This window comes from Crocodylus siamensis, chromosome 6 (assembly GCF_052110815.1).
Source record: "Crocodylus siamensis isolate JL-2025a chromosome 6, ASM5211081v1, whole genome shotgun sequence".
NCBI classification, from domain to species: domain Eukaryota; kingdom Metazoa; phylum Chordata; order Crocodylia; family Crocodylidae; genus Crocodylus; species Crocodylus siamensis.
In genome coordinates this window covers 18728950-18743046 of record NC_143400.1, presented here as the reverse complement: position 1 = coordinate 18743046, position 14097 = coordinate 18728950, and the positions used below count along the sequence as shown (strand labels likewise).

General features: G+C 50.4%; 1 pseudogene; it reads right to left on the bottom strand.

Annotated features, from left to right (window-relative positions):
• Positions 1–12592: 12592 nt before the first annotated feature.
• LOC149861367 (olfactory receptor 1J2-like) lies at positions 12593–13527 on the bottom strand (annotated as a pseudogene).
• Between the last annotated feature and the right edge of the window lie 570 nt (positions 13528–14097).

The window sequence follows — 14097 nt, the reverse complement described above, 5'->3', positions numbered from 1 at the left end:
TCACGTCATCCGTCGCATGTGCATTATAATTAACTACTTAAGTATGCGGGGCGGATAGGCATATATGCATTAGCTAATTACGCATGCTCAGAAAAGCCCCTAGGTCATCAAAAGTTCAAATCCTCTCTCTCTCAAGGACACAGTCATTTGAATTACAGCTTCTGTAATCTGCATGAGAAAGCAGAGGGAGGCTTGGGGGGAGTATAGGAAAAAGAGAGTAAATTTGCCAAGGGAGAAAGGGAGTGATACTTTAGCACAGAGGGTCCTTGGTGGTGTTTCTTTTTATCAGGTACGAGATACAAACTGTGCAGTTCTAACAACACTCTATTCATTATGCATTCCTAATAATATTTCTAACACCATGGCTGGCAACTTCCGGCACCAAGCAAGGCCCCTGGGAGCAGAGGCTCACAAACACCAGGCCAGGGGGCACTGAGACACCTGAGCCTGAAGCAGAGATTGGGTTTCCATTACTGAATGCTGTGCCTCAACTTACCTGTCAGGAAACTGGGCCAAAAAAGCGCTATTGACTGGTCCTTGAGGTTGCTTCTGGCCGGCAGAAAGTCTCTGTGCTTGGGAATAAGGTTGGGGTGTTCTTGGGGGAGGAGAGACTTCTGTGGGTCTCCAGTTTCTGGGGGGAAGACCCCCAGACTAGGATCAAGAGGTCTTATGTGGTGGGAAGGGGTCTGACAGCCCACAGACCCAGCTGAAGGCTGTAGCATGAGGGGGGTAGGCTGTGTACCATAAGGCTGTAGCATGGGGGGGGGCAGCATCAGGGCACTACTCTGCGGGGGCAGCTCTGAGGTTGTGGGATGAGGGCATGGAGCCTCTGCCTGTGGTTTAGGGCCACATGTGGCATTTGTTGTCTAGGCCCATCAGGAGCAAGGCAGCACTGGCCCTTATGGCCGAAGGCTGAGCCTTCGTGAGGGTCACATGGCAGCTCACCCACCTGTAGAAGAGGGATCTGCCATGGTGGGGGCATAGTGTTGTCATTCAGGCGTGCGTGTGAGGTTTTCTCTTGGGTGCCTTAGTTGCAAGCAAAAGAAAAGGAGGCTAAATGACCATGCACATGTGTATACACACACACGCACGCACACACATGCATGAAAGCACACATGGATAAACATGCACATATGTACACATATACATATGAATGAACACACATGTGCACACATGTACACCTGCACACACACTCACGTATGCTCACTTGCATGTGTGAACACACAGGTGTGCATGTGTATTTGCATACATACATGCACGCTTGGATGCCAGCCTTCCCTGCAATGGTGCTGAGTGCTAGGCAGGCCCGATCCTGAGTTCACCCTCTGCCTCCCTGATGGAAGGGGCCAGGGAATAAGGCTCAGCGGCCTCCTCTCCTGTGTCTGCGTAGTCCAAGTTGGTCTGTGCTGCCTGAGCATGCTACACTCATGTGCATGATGTAAAAATCGCGGTTCGTTTCTCGGGAGGCGAAAAAAACCTTCAGCCACAGACACACTCTATTAGCAACACAAAAGGTATATATTTGCAAATAGGGTCAGAGAGAGAGACAAAAGATCAAACACTCTGCTGCCCCCAAGGGAAGCTGCCCAGCTGGCTTTATCCCCTCTCTCCTGACCACGTGTGCAGAAGGAGGAACTTTTACAACTCATTTCCGATTCATACAAACATGTATGTGAATACGTCAAATCATACGTCGCATGTGTATTATAATTAACTACTTAAGTATGCGGGGCGGATAGGCTTATATGTATTAATTCATTGCGCATGGGTAGAAAGTATCTGAGGTTACAAAAGTTTGAATTTTCCTTGCTTCAAGGCTAGAATTGCAATTTACTCTTATCTGCATGAGAAAAGCTGAGGAGTATATGCTTTACTGTAACAAAGAGATAGTAACTTTGCAAAACAAAGAGAGAGTGATACCTTAATACAAAGAGCTCTCAGTAGCTCTCCCAGTTTTCTTACCAGGGAGGGCTGACAGCTGCGCTGTTTTAACAAGACTTATTGATAATGCATTTTTAATAATATTTCTAACAATATCCCCCCTCAAGATGCTTTCTGATCTTTACTTCATTTGGGCATATCAAGATAATTATGAGGAATTTTTCTGAGGACCATGACTTTTGCTACAGTCTGTGCTTTCAAAGGAACTGCTGCGACCTGCATTCCTTCTACTGTAGTGGTTATCAATCTAGTGAGACAAGGAATAAGGCAAGGGATAAAAATTAAACCAGTCAGAGCACACAAAAGCACAAATCCTACTTTTTTCCACCAGGGTCCTTCAAATAATTGAAACCACCAGTCTTTACTCCATGTGGGTTCCCACGTTTGTATTGGTACATGGGCTATTTTTCTAATCTCTTTGGCAATCTCTAAGACTGCTTTTCTGTTGTTGTCTATTTGGAGGCAACAATTAGAAAGGTTAAACTTTCCACAGACTCCGCCATCCTCTGCGAGTAAATAGTCTAAAGCCATTCGATTTTGGTATATGGCTTCCCTCATCTGGGAACTTTGTCGAGCCAGCAACTCGAGAGCAGTGGCAGTCTGGTTAGTAATTACTTCCAAGACGGCCTGCAACCGGATGATTCTATTTAGCATATAAATTGGTGTCCGGTAACCCCAACTTCCATCATTAGCCCATGTAGCTGGTCCATAATACTCAATAATCCTCTGAGGAGGCCACTCATCCTCCTTCCACTTTTGGGACCCACCCTGTGTCAAACTTATATCAATACTTCTCTTGGCTCTTTTTCAATCATCATACAAAGAGACTCCCAGCTTATTTCCGACCTTAGATGGTAACAAAAAGAAAGATGGTACAATTACTCCAACATAGCAGGTTCCTGTCCACCCTCGTGGTAGTACTGTATAGGCTTTCCTTCCACAAATCCAATAATGTCCTTTCAGGGCCCTGTTTTCCCCTCCCAAGGCTAGGGGGTCACGGCTGTGGAAAAGAAGGGGATAGTATTTGTTGCCCGTCTGCCCTAAAGGGTCAGTGTAATAGTTACTTTGTTTAAACTGACATTTCCATACGCCATCTTTATCCCTATACTCGCACTTGGTTATTTCATTTGTGTCATTTAAGGCACTCCAATATGTATTAAACTTTGCCACCGTGCCATTCGGGTGTATCCATTTCCAACTATAGACATAGGTAAATCGTTCACCTCAGGCCTTTTCATATGCCTGACATCTGGTAGGGTTAGAATTGAAAGGTACTATTTTTGTCTTTTTGGTCTGTTGCATCTGCGGGGAGATTGGGATGCTAACAGCAGAATTCCATTGATCAGCATACTTGGTGCATATTTGGGCCCATTTCAATGTCCATGTACACTGACTATGTCCCAAACTTCTCCTCGTACCATTACTGCTAATACAGTACTCTCCTAATGCCACTTGGGAAAGATCCCAGCTGCGGTTTTCATCCTATTCTTGACCAGTACTCTTAACATCCGCCTTGTCACTGACCAACCATTTTGGGGCCAAAGGAAAAGCCCTCCAAGGCCACTGTTCTCTGGCCTCTTGGAGCCCCCCACAGGCCCAGCAGTTGGTAAGATTAAAAGTACTTGCAATTCTTTCCATCATATCAACATACAAATTTGTCCCTGGGGGAGCAATTTGGGAAAGCGAGGGTGTGAGCCAGCGGTTAAGGCTGCTCAATTCTGCTCCTTTCATTATGCAGATAACAACAAGGCACATTAAGATTCCCACCATATTTTCCCTTTTACTTTCTTGTCTAATTTTTTGAGCTTTGATTAAGCCGTCTCAGGCACACTTGGAGATCACCAGTAGGTTCACAGCTCCACTTGCTGGCTTCTTGTTCCGAAGACGACTCAGCTTCCGGAGTGAGTTCGTCTCGGGAGTTGATGTCCTCTAATGCTCGTGGATGTTGCTTCACACGGGTATGGTGTATCCAACGATTATGGCCAGTAATCTTTACAGCGGTGTGGGTTGTTAGAAGTACCTGGAAAGGGCCACTCCACCTCTCAGTCAAAGGCTCCTTTTTCCACCGCTGCACCAAGACCCAGTCTCCCCGGGAGAAGTCATGTACCGGTACATCTAAAGGCAGACGCTGAAAGGAGGCTGCATACCTGTGAAGAGAAAACAAGACAGACTGCAAGGCAATAACATACATATGAAGCTCACTATTACCTAATTCAAAAGTTACATTCTCTCGCATCCCAGGAGGTAAGACTCGAGGCGGCTTGCCAAACATAATTTCATATGGGGTCAATTTGAGGCCCCGTCGGGGTGTGTTTCGAATGCAAGTAAGAGCTAGCGGCAATGCTTGAGGCCACTTAAGGCGTGTTTCAATACAGATTTTGGTGAGCAAAGTCTTTAAAGTCCTATTCATGCGTTCCACTTGTCCTGAACTTTGTGGTCTCCATGGTGTGTGTAGTTTCCAAGTAACCTTGAGAGCTTGTGCGACTTCCTGAACCACTTTTCCCACAAAGTGTTGTCCTTGATCCGACTCGATGGACTCAGGCAGGGAATACCGGGGAATGATCTCCTGTAACAAATACTTCACTACTGTAGCTGCAGTGGCAGTCCTGGTGGGCCAGGCCTCGACCCAACCAGAGAGCTGGTCTACTATGACAAGTAAAAACCCGTGATGTCCGGACCGTGGGAGCTCGGCAAAATCAATCTGCCATGCTTGTCCAGGGTATGCTGCCCAGGGTCTACCTCCCATTGGCACAGGGGGTTTCCTTCGAGGGTTTACTTTCTGGCATGTGATGCACTTGGTAGCAAAGCGCTGAGCTTCTACATATAGCCCTGGGGCTACTGCTTGGCGGATCACTAGATCACCCATGGCCAAACCTCCCATATGGGTTCTTGCATGGAGCTGTTGCAGCACCTCCCGAAGCAATGGCCTGGGTATCATGACTTTTCCTCCTGGTACTATCCACCACCCCTGGGAGTTCTTTTTTGCACAAGCTTTCTGTGCAAATTTATCTTCTTCAGGGGAATACTGTGGGACTAAATCCTGAACGTATGGCCATATGGCATGGGACATGGCCTGCTTGGATACCTCTTCCGCTTCTCCCCCAGTAAATGCAGCTTCCTTTGCTGCTGCATCAGCCTTTGCATTTCCAAGCTTATGCTTTTTCTCAGCAGCCTTTTCATGGGCCCGCACATGAATGACTGCTATCTCTTTAGGCTGGTGGAGTGCCTCTAGTAGTTTGATAATCTGGGGGCCATTAGCAATCTTATTCCCAGAGGCAGTAATGAAACCCCTTTCTTTCCACAGTAGCCCGTGCGCATGGACTGTAGAAAAAGCATAGCGAGAGTCAGTGTATATATTAACCCGCTGGTCTGTCCCCAGCTGTAATGCTCGGGTGAGCGCAGTGAGTTCTGCGGCCTGTGCCGACCATGAGCTCGGCAATGACTCCCTCCATACTACCTTATCCAAGGTTACCACTGCACATCCTGTTCGTCTTTTTCCATCGATGACAGAGCTGGAGCCGTCCACAAAGTATTCAACATCTGGGTCTTCAATTGGGTCCTCAGCAAGATCAGGTCGCACCTGCGTGGTCTGATTCAGGACCTCAAGGCAGTCATGCGTCGGTTGCCCTGGCTCCGGCAGCAAGGTTGCAGGGTTTAAGGCTGTAGTATGTCTGAAAGTAAGTCTTGGATTAGAGAGCAAAAATATCTCATACCGTGATTGTCTGGAGGGGTTAAGAAATTTCCCTCCCTCAGTCCCTAGGATCTGGGGAACTCCATGAGGAGTGAGTATTTCCATATCCGCACCCATGACTATCTTCTGGGCCTCTTCAACAACCACTGCTGTGGCTGCCACAGCCCGAAGACAGGCTGGCCACCCGAGTGCAACTGGATCTAGAACCTTTGAATAATATCCCACGGGTCTCCAGGTTGGGCCCGATGGCTGTGTCAGCACCCCTGATGCAACCCCTTGATTCTCATGAACATACAGTCGATATGGCTTTTTACTGTTTGGGATGGCTAAGGCAGGGGGCTGGGTTAATGCTGCCTTCAGCAGATCAAAAGCATGCTGCATTTCTTTATTCCATTTCCATTTAGTGAGACTCTCCTTAGTCAGGGATTCGTACAGTGGTCTAGCCTTCCCACCGTAATCTGGTATCCATAGTCGACAGAACCCAGTTAGCCCTAGGAATGCCCGCAGCTCCTTGGGTGACTTAGGTGGGGTTAGACCTTGAATCGCCTGTATGCGATCTGCACTCAGGGCTCTGACTCCTTTTGAGAGCTTATATCCCAAAAATGTGACTTCAGGCTGACATATTTGGGCTTTCTCTCTAGAGACTTTATATCCTTTTTTCCCCAGAGTGTTTAGGAGTGACCTGGTGGCTTCCTCGCAGAGCTGCAAGTTTGGGCTTGCAACTAGCAGGTCATCCACATACTGGAGGAGAGTCACTGCGGGGTGTGATCCCTTCCATTCCCCCAAGTCCTTCTGAAGGGCAAGTCCGAAAATATGGGGGGCTGCTATAAATCCTTGTGGAAGAACTGTCCACATGAGTTGGGCTTTATGGAAAGTATCTGGATCCTCCCATTCAAAAGCAAACAATTTTTGACTCTCTCGGTGAAGGGGAATAGAGAAGAAAGCATCTTTCAAATCTAGCACTGAAAATATTTTAGCTTTCCCCGGTACTTGTGTCAAGATCGTGTGAGGGTTCGGGACTACAGGATGATCTGAAAGGACCTTCTTATTTACAGTTCGTAGGTCTTGGACCAGTCTGTATGAGACCCCATCTGCCTTCGGCACTCCAAGAATGGGGGTGTTATAGGGTGAGGACCCTTCCACTAGCCATCCGCACCTCTTGTATTTCTCTATTAACGGCTTGAGTCCAGCTCTGGCTGCTCGGCTGAGTGGGTACTGCTTTACCCGAACGGGCCCCTCCCCATCCTTGAGTACAATCCTTACCGGGGAGACGAACTTAGCTCGCGCAGGGGTTCCATCAGCCCATACCGAGGGGTCTACTCCAATCATGTGATCTTCTGGACTTACTGCAGGGCGTCGGTCCTCCAGGAGAGCCATCTGATAGTTCGAGCTCTGCTTGACAGGTAGCTGGACCACCATCTGATCGTCTCTGAAAAAGATCTTAGCTTGCAATTTTGTGAGTAAGTCCCGCCCAAGGAGTGCAACCGGGCAACTTGGAGAATACACAAAGGAGTGCTCGAGCAAATGGTCCCCCACCTTGGTGAGGAGTGGTTTACAAACAGGGAGTCAGGTTTGCATTCCCTCAATCCCTTCCACAAGTACATGCTGTTCACTAGTTCCTGCACAGGGGGGTTTTTCTGGAATCATTGAAAATGTAGCCCCAGTATCCACCAAGGCTTCAAAGTTTTTGCCACCAACCCTAATGGTTACCATGGGATCTTCTCGGGCTCCAACCCGAAGGGTAGTGGTCTTAGATCCCTGTCCCCTTCATTCTGAATCCTCACCCTTGTCTTCTGCCCACATGAGGTGACCTCTCGGTTCCCCCTCTCTCTTCTCCTTCAACTTCGGGCATTCCCTCTTCCAGTGTCCTTTCTCTTTGCAATAAGCACAAACATCTGCTCCCACTCTTTCTCCCTTCCTCTTCTGTATCCCAGCCTTTCCAGGGTTCCCTCTAGTTATAGCAGCTGCTAGTGCTGCCATCTGTCGCTGAGCCTTTTTATCCTCCTTGCGCTCCTGCACTTGCTCACGATTCCCATACACCTTATATGCAATTTCCACCAGCTCTGAAATCGGTTTCCCAGCACCTCCCTCAGTTTTCTGTAACTTCTTACGGATATCAGCAGCAGATTGACCAATAAACATAAGATTTACCATGCGCTGGTTATCCGGGGCTTCTGGATTCAGATCCGAAAACCTGCGAAACGCCTCATACAGCCTCCCAAGGAAAGCTGAGGGATCCTCCTCTCTTTCTTGTCTCACCTCATACAATTTAGACAGATTGGTAACCCGAGGCACTGCCTTTCCCATTGCTTCCACTATAATTCCCAGATACCGTGCACTCAGCTCTCTGCCCTCTGCAGTATGATTATCCCATCTTGGCTCCTCTACAGGGCAGGTATCACGCAGAGTACGACTAGCAGCACCTTCTGACTCAACTCTAGCCACCGCAATACGTTCCGCTGTCCCCAACACTAATCTCCTCTCCTCCGGGGTTAGGAGGGTCTGGAGCATCATCTGGACATCAGCCCAAGTGGGTCGATGAGTCTGCCCAATAGATCGGAACAGGTCCCTCATCTTTTCAGGGTCTTCACGAAAAGAGGGGCTCTGATTCTTCCAGTTAAATAAATCTGAAGTGCTAAATGGGGTGTAGACAAAAGTTGCAGTGCCTCCTTCCCCAATAACCTTTCGCATCGGACAGTTCAACACCGGCTGTGACTCTACAGGCTTGCGCAAATAATAACCCTTATTTCCTGATTCAGATGAGGCACTTGGCTGAGGCTCACGCTCTAACTCATTAGGTATGCATTGGTACGTCGGTGGTGGTCTCTCTAAGGGAGGGGGCGGTGGTGCAGAAGGACTGGACCCCGAGGAGGCATCTGACTCATCTTCGCTACTCGACAGGGCAACCGGAGCGCGGGTCTGGTACTCAGCCAATTCAGAATCCCCCCCCTCATTAGACTCAGGAAGTACAGGCGCCCCCCCCCGAGTCTTTTTCTTAACAAGCATCACATGAGACTTTACTAAGTAATTCTTAATCCAAGGTGGCTGATTTTGAACCACACAACGAACAATCAATATAAGGAAACTGATTCCAATACCCATTCTGCATAACAATTTCATGGATAGCTATCACTTCTTTTAGCACAAAGGATCCTTTCGGGGTCCAGTGGACCCCAAATGTTGGCCACTCGAGTTGACAAAACTTAGTTAAATCACCTTTTTTCATTTTTATTCCATAATCGGCCGGCTTTGCAAATTTATTAAAATGACGTAATAAGACTTTTAGAGGGGTATCAATATTGTTTTCTACACGAGAGCGACTCGTACCCATTTGCCCACAAAAATGCACCCAAGGCACACCAAATACTAAAAAGATCTCAACAACAGATGATTTACAATGAGAGCTGAGCCTAGAATTTCTCAGCAAACTTACACATCCTTTGTTTAGATCCGTACACCAGATTGGGCAAAGGGAATTCGTATACTCACTCAAATACCCCAGAGATCTCGATCCAAATTCCAAAGTGTGTCTGCCTCTCCAGAAACTCAGAATTTACATGGGATACTTCCTTTAACTTCCCGGATATTCTGACTTAAACCTCAAATTCCAGGGGCGAGTCCAAAGTCGGCTCGGTGCGCACTTCCCCTGGTACCGGAGGCGCTCCGTCGCTGAATTCCGGGGTAGTCCTCGAGAAGCCCCACGTTGGGCGCCAATTATTGATGTAAAAATCGCGGTTCGTTTCTCGGGAGGCGAAAAAAACCTTCAGCCACAGACACACTCTATTAGCAACACAAAAGGTATATATTTGCAAATAGGGTCAGAGAGAGAGACAAAAGATCAAACACTCTGCTGCCCCCAAGGGAAGCTGCCCAGCTGGCTTTATCCCCTCTCTCCTGACCACGTGTGCAGAAGGAGGAACTTTTACAACTCATTTCCGATTCATACAAACATGTATGTGAATACGTCAAATCATACGTCGCATGTGTATTATAATTAACTACTTAAGTATGCGGGGCGGATAGGCTTATATGTATTAATTCATTGCGCATGGGTAGAAAGTATCTGAGGTTACAAAAGTTTGAATTTTCCTTGCTTCAAGGCTAGAATTGCAATTTACTCTTATCTGCATGAGAAAAGCTGAGGAGTATATGCTTTACTGTAACAAAGAGATAGTAACTTTGCAAAACAAAGAGAGAGTGATACCTTAATACAAAGAGCTCTCAGTAGCTCTCCCAGTTTTCTTACCAGGGAGGGCTGACAGCTGCGCTGTTTTAACAAGACTTATTGATAATGCATTTTTAATAATATTTCTAACATGCATTACCCTCTTACACGAGCCCAGGGTGCTGGGAGGAGAGAGACAAGGGAAGCAGGGGCAGGCTGGGCAAAGGGACACAGGTGGCTTCTGGGGGCACCACCAGGTATAGGCCACCATCACGTTTGCTTGGAGCTGGGATTCTGCTCTACCATCCCGGCACCATCAGGAGCTGGGCCTTTCTGCAGGGCTGCCTGCCCCTGCCCTATTCATCAACTACCCTGACTGAGCCCCCTGCCCCTCAGTGAAGGTCTTGTGATGCTGGGACACTGTGGGGAACTGGCGGGAGCTCAGAGGCCTAACTCCTAACTAGCTGGTCTCATGCCCTGGGTGGCTGGGGGAGATGCTGCCTCCTTTGCCTGTAGCCAGAGCACATGTGGAGCAGCCATATAAACACCCAGACAGAGGAGGTGACAGGTCCCCTCCCCGCTCTGCCTGAGACAAGGCCACATGGGGACATGCTGTGGGGGGGGGGGAGCTCCTCTAGCCCTGCTCCGGCTGCCCCTGCCCTCGGCTCTGTTCTGGTGCCCCGACCTTAGGCACTGCCCGGGGCTTGTGCTCTGTTGTGCACCCATCCTCATGAGACACTGAACCGCCCCTGCCATGACATGGCTGTGCAGGGTGCTGGGACTCATATCTCAAAGGGGCTTTGTGGTCAGGGCTTTGCTGTCATATAAATCTGTATGGCTGCTGAGGAGATGGCTTTCCGGCCCCCACCTTCCCACATGCCTCTCTCCTCTCCCTCCCCCGGTGCTGGGGTTCAGCCTGAATGGGCACACCTGCCCTAGCTAGGCTCTGTCTCAGGGTCCCTTGCCTCCTATTCAGCGTCTTATAAGGCCTGTCTTGTTGGCAGGGCTGATCAACTGGTGGCCCCCGAGGGGTAGACCTGTGACCCCAGGCTCCCAGTGCTGTGGGCCCCTCCCTCTGTCCTCAGGGGCAGTCAGCATGGGGTGCACAGACCACAAGTGGCACAGGCAGCCTCACTGTGTGGGACATGACACAGCAGGGAGGGAACAGCAGCACAGCAGCAGAGGGGGCAGGGAGCAGAAAGCAGAGCAGCAGATCGGGCAGGAGAAGGGGATGGGAGTGGCCGTTGGGGAGGGTGCAGGGCTAATTTGTGCATCACCTGCCAAAAGGTTGGTCCCCACTTCCCCAGCTCCTGCTTCCTGCTCCTGTCAGTGGGGGCAGCGTGGCCTGGGGGCTGAGGGATCCCATGGCTGGAGGCTCCCACGTGGCATGGCACAGCGTGGCCTGCGACCCACAGTCACTCAGAAGTTAGACAGCGTTGCTCTAAGGGATGCTCCCAGGAGCTGTGGGCATCAGAGCAGCCAAGCTGTTCTGGAAGGGAATCACCTCTCCAGGAGTGTTTTTGGGCTCTGGCAAATTTTTTCTTGTCTCAATGCATCCAGGATGGCAGAGGAGAGGGCTCCTCCACCCCCCATAGAGTGCAGGGGTGGATCAAGGGGGTACTATGGCATGGTCAGGGGCACCCCTATTTGATTCTTGTTGCCGGGGTAGGGTGGAGGGATGGTAGAGCAGGGGTGGCTGCAAGGGAGCTGGTGCAATGTCCCCAGGCTCTCACAGCTCCAGTTCTGGGTGCAAAAAGCGACTTGCACTCACTGAGTGGGATGGGGTGGGGTTGGGGATAATGTGCAGACCTCCTGCGAGCTGCAGTGGCATCATTACTTGACACAGCTGGGCCCCCTGCACGCCAGCCGCGGCACTGCAGCACAAGCTGCTGCATGGGGCGCTAGCATATCTAAAGCATGCAAGCGGGGCACACGCTCTGGGAGCCAGTGCGGCGGGGGCTTGAGATTGGGGGCCCTGGGAGCCCACATGGGGGGAGTTCTGCAGCCAGGACAAGGGGAGCCCATCCCCAGCCTCAGCAGCCGGAGCCAGCACCCGCTCCTGAGCCACAGCAGCAGCAACTGGAGTGCAGGGTGCTCGAGGCACGTTAGGTTACACCCCTGCTACTGAGCTCAGGCTACCAAGGTGCTGCTGAAGCCCCTGGGCTGGCAGGGTCCCCTAGGAGGGCCAGCAAAGAGAAGCACAGGAAAGGTGAACCCGCTTGCTGCTGGCACTGCACCGAGGGGCAGAAGAGGAGCCCCAGGGTAGTGGGGGAGACTGGGGACTGGGTGGCAAGAACCAAGGGCAGGAACAGAGATCTGCCCACCACTGACAAGTCCAGGGCCCTGCACAGCTGCTCACTGAAGCTGGAGCTCCTGGGCAGACAGGGGACCCTGGGGCCTAGTCAAGGACCAGATGCAGAGAGGAGGGACCCATCCACCCACTGCTGTACTCTTCTGGTCTGGGTGATGGGGAGCCACAGAGGTACTCAGCCCTGCTTCAGGCTGCAGGGGACATTTGCACGTGTACCAGCTCCACTGGGGACAGCAACAGCCATGAGTATCTTCCTGTCATCCGTGTTAGTATCTCTTGCTGGGCCCAGGGCTTCACTTGCACCTCATTCCTTCCTGTCATGATCTGAAGAGCAGCACCAGTAACATCTGCCACATCACATCCCCCTCCTCTTCCACCCATGATTATGGCTGACAGGGGAATGATGCTCCAAGCAAGGAGCATACATTCCCACCAGAGGAAGGAAGGTCCACTTCAGGTGATGCGATGGGACCTCCTTCTTGTCTCAAGGGCCATGAGCCAGGACCTTCCTCCAGGCTCTCCTGATGGCAGACAAAACCTCTTTGTTCCTCAGACTATAAATGAGGGGGCTCAGGGCTGGTGCAACCACAGTGTAGAAGAGGGCCACCATCCGGTCTCGGAACAAGTTGAAGCTGGTAGCTGGGAGGAAGTATAGCCAGGCCACGTTGCCATAGAAGAGCAGCACAATGGTCAAGTGAGACCCACAGGTGGAGAGGGCTTTGTGCAGTTGGCTGCTGGAGTGCCGGTGGCACAAGGAAAACCTGATGAGGGCATAAGAGGCCAGAAGGCAAAAGGACTCAGCACCGATATGACACCTTCAGTGAATAGGGCCATCTCACTGAGGAAGGGCCGGGTACAGGAGAGTCACATCAGGGTTGGCAGGTCACAGAAGAAGTGCACGAGTTGGTTGCTGCAGTTGTGCAGGCGGGCAACCAAGGTGGTGTGCAGCAGGGAGTTCAGGGTCACCATGACACAGGAGATCCCCGCCATCTTGAGGCACAGGGCACGTGTCACTACAGCGGCATAGGACAGTGGATTGCAGATGGCCATGTAGCAGTCGAAGGCCATGATGGCCAGCAGGTAGCCCTCCATGTTGCCTGTGCAAAGGAAGAGGAGCACCCGAGCCATGCATCTAGAGTAGGAAATGGCTTGATTCTGTGTTAGGCTATGCATCAAAGCCTGGGGTATAGTGATAGATGCAAAGCTCACATCCACCACAGCCAAGTGGCTGAGGAGGAAGTACATGGGGCTGTGCAGCTGGCTATCAAGCCACACTGCACCCAGCAGGAGGGCGTTGCTCATCACATTCACCAAATAGGTGGCCAGGAGCCCTGCAAATATCAGGGGCTGCAGGTCCTGGTGCTCAGACACGCCGAGGAGGATGAATTTAGAGACAGTGGTCTCATTGATACCCTCCATCACAAGGGAATGTGTTGGCACCTGAGGGGAAGGAGAAGGGAGTCAGTGATTGTGGAGAACGCAGAATTTTTGCCATGTTATAAACAGCAACCTCAGCTCTTCGCACGCTCCTGTGTGTGCTGCTGCCTACTGTGGTAAATAGAGACATTGCTCATCAGAGAAAGAGGAACGTGGATACATTATCCCATGAGAAGAAGTAAGAAAGGGTCATCAAGCATTGTACATATGAATAGGGCAAAGTGGAGAGACCACAGATGCTTACACAGCTGGGAAAAGTGGAATGGTTGGTTAGGGAGATGAGAGCTCTTCTAACCCTTCTGCAAGCAGCAGAGAGCTTGGAGACAGAGACTACAGTGTGGACACAGGTTTATAATACTGGGAACAGGCACACGGAGGGCCAGAATAATTGCAGAATGATGTGGAAAGCTGGGCAGTCACTTCTGTGTCTATTGACCCTGTCTTTGGCTGTCTAGTATACTACCCCAAGGCTCAGCATCCTGTACCCTGGTGAACTAAGGCAGGGTGGTCAGTTTTGGAAAGGCTGCCTACATTGCTGGCATTGCTACCCTT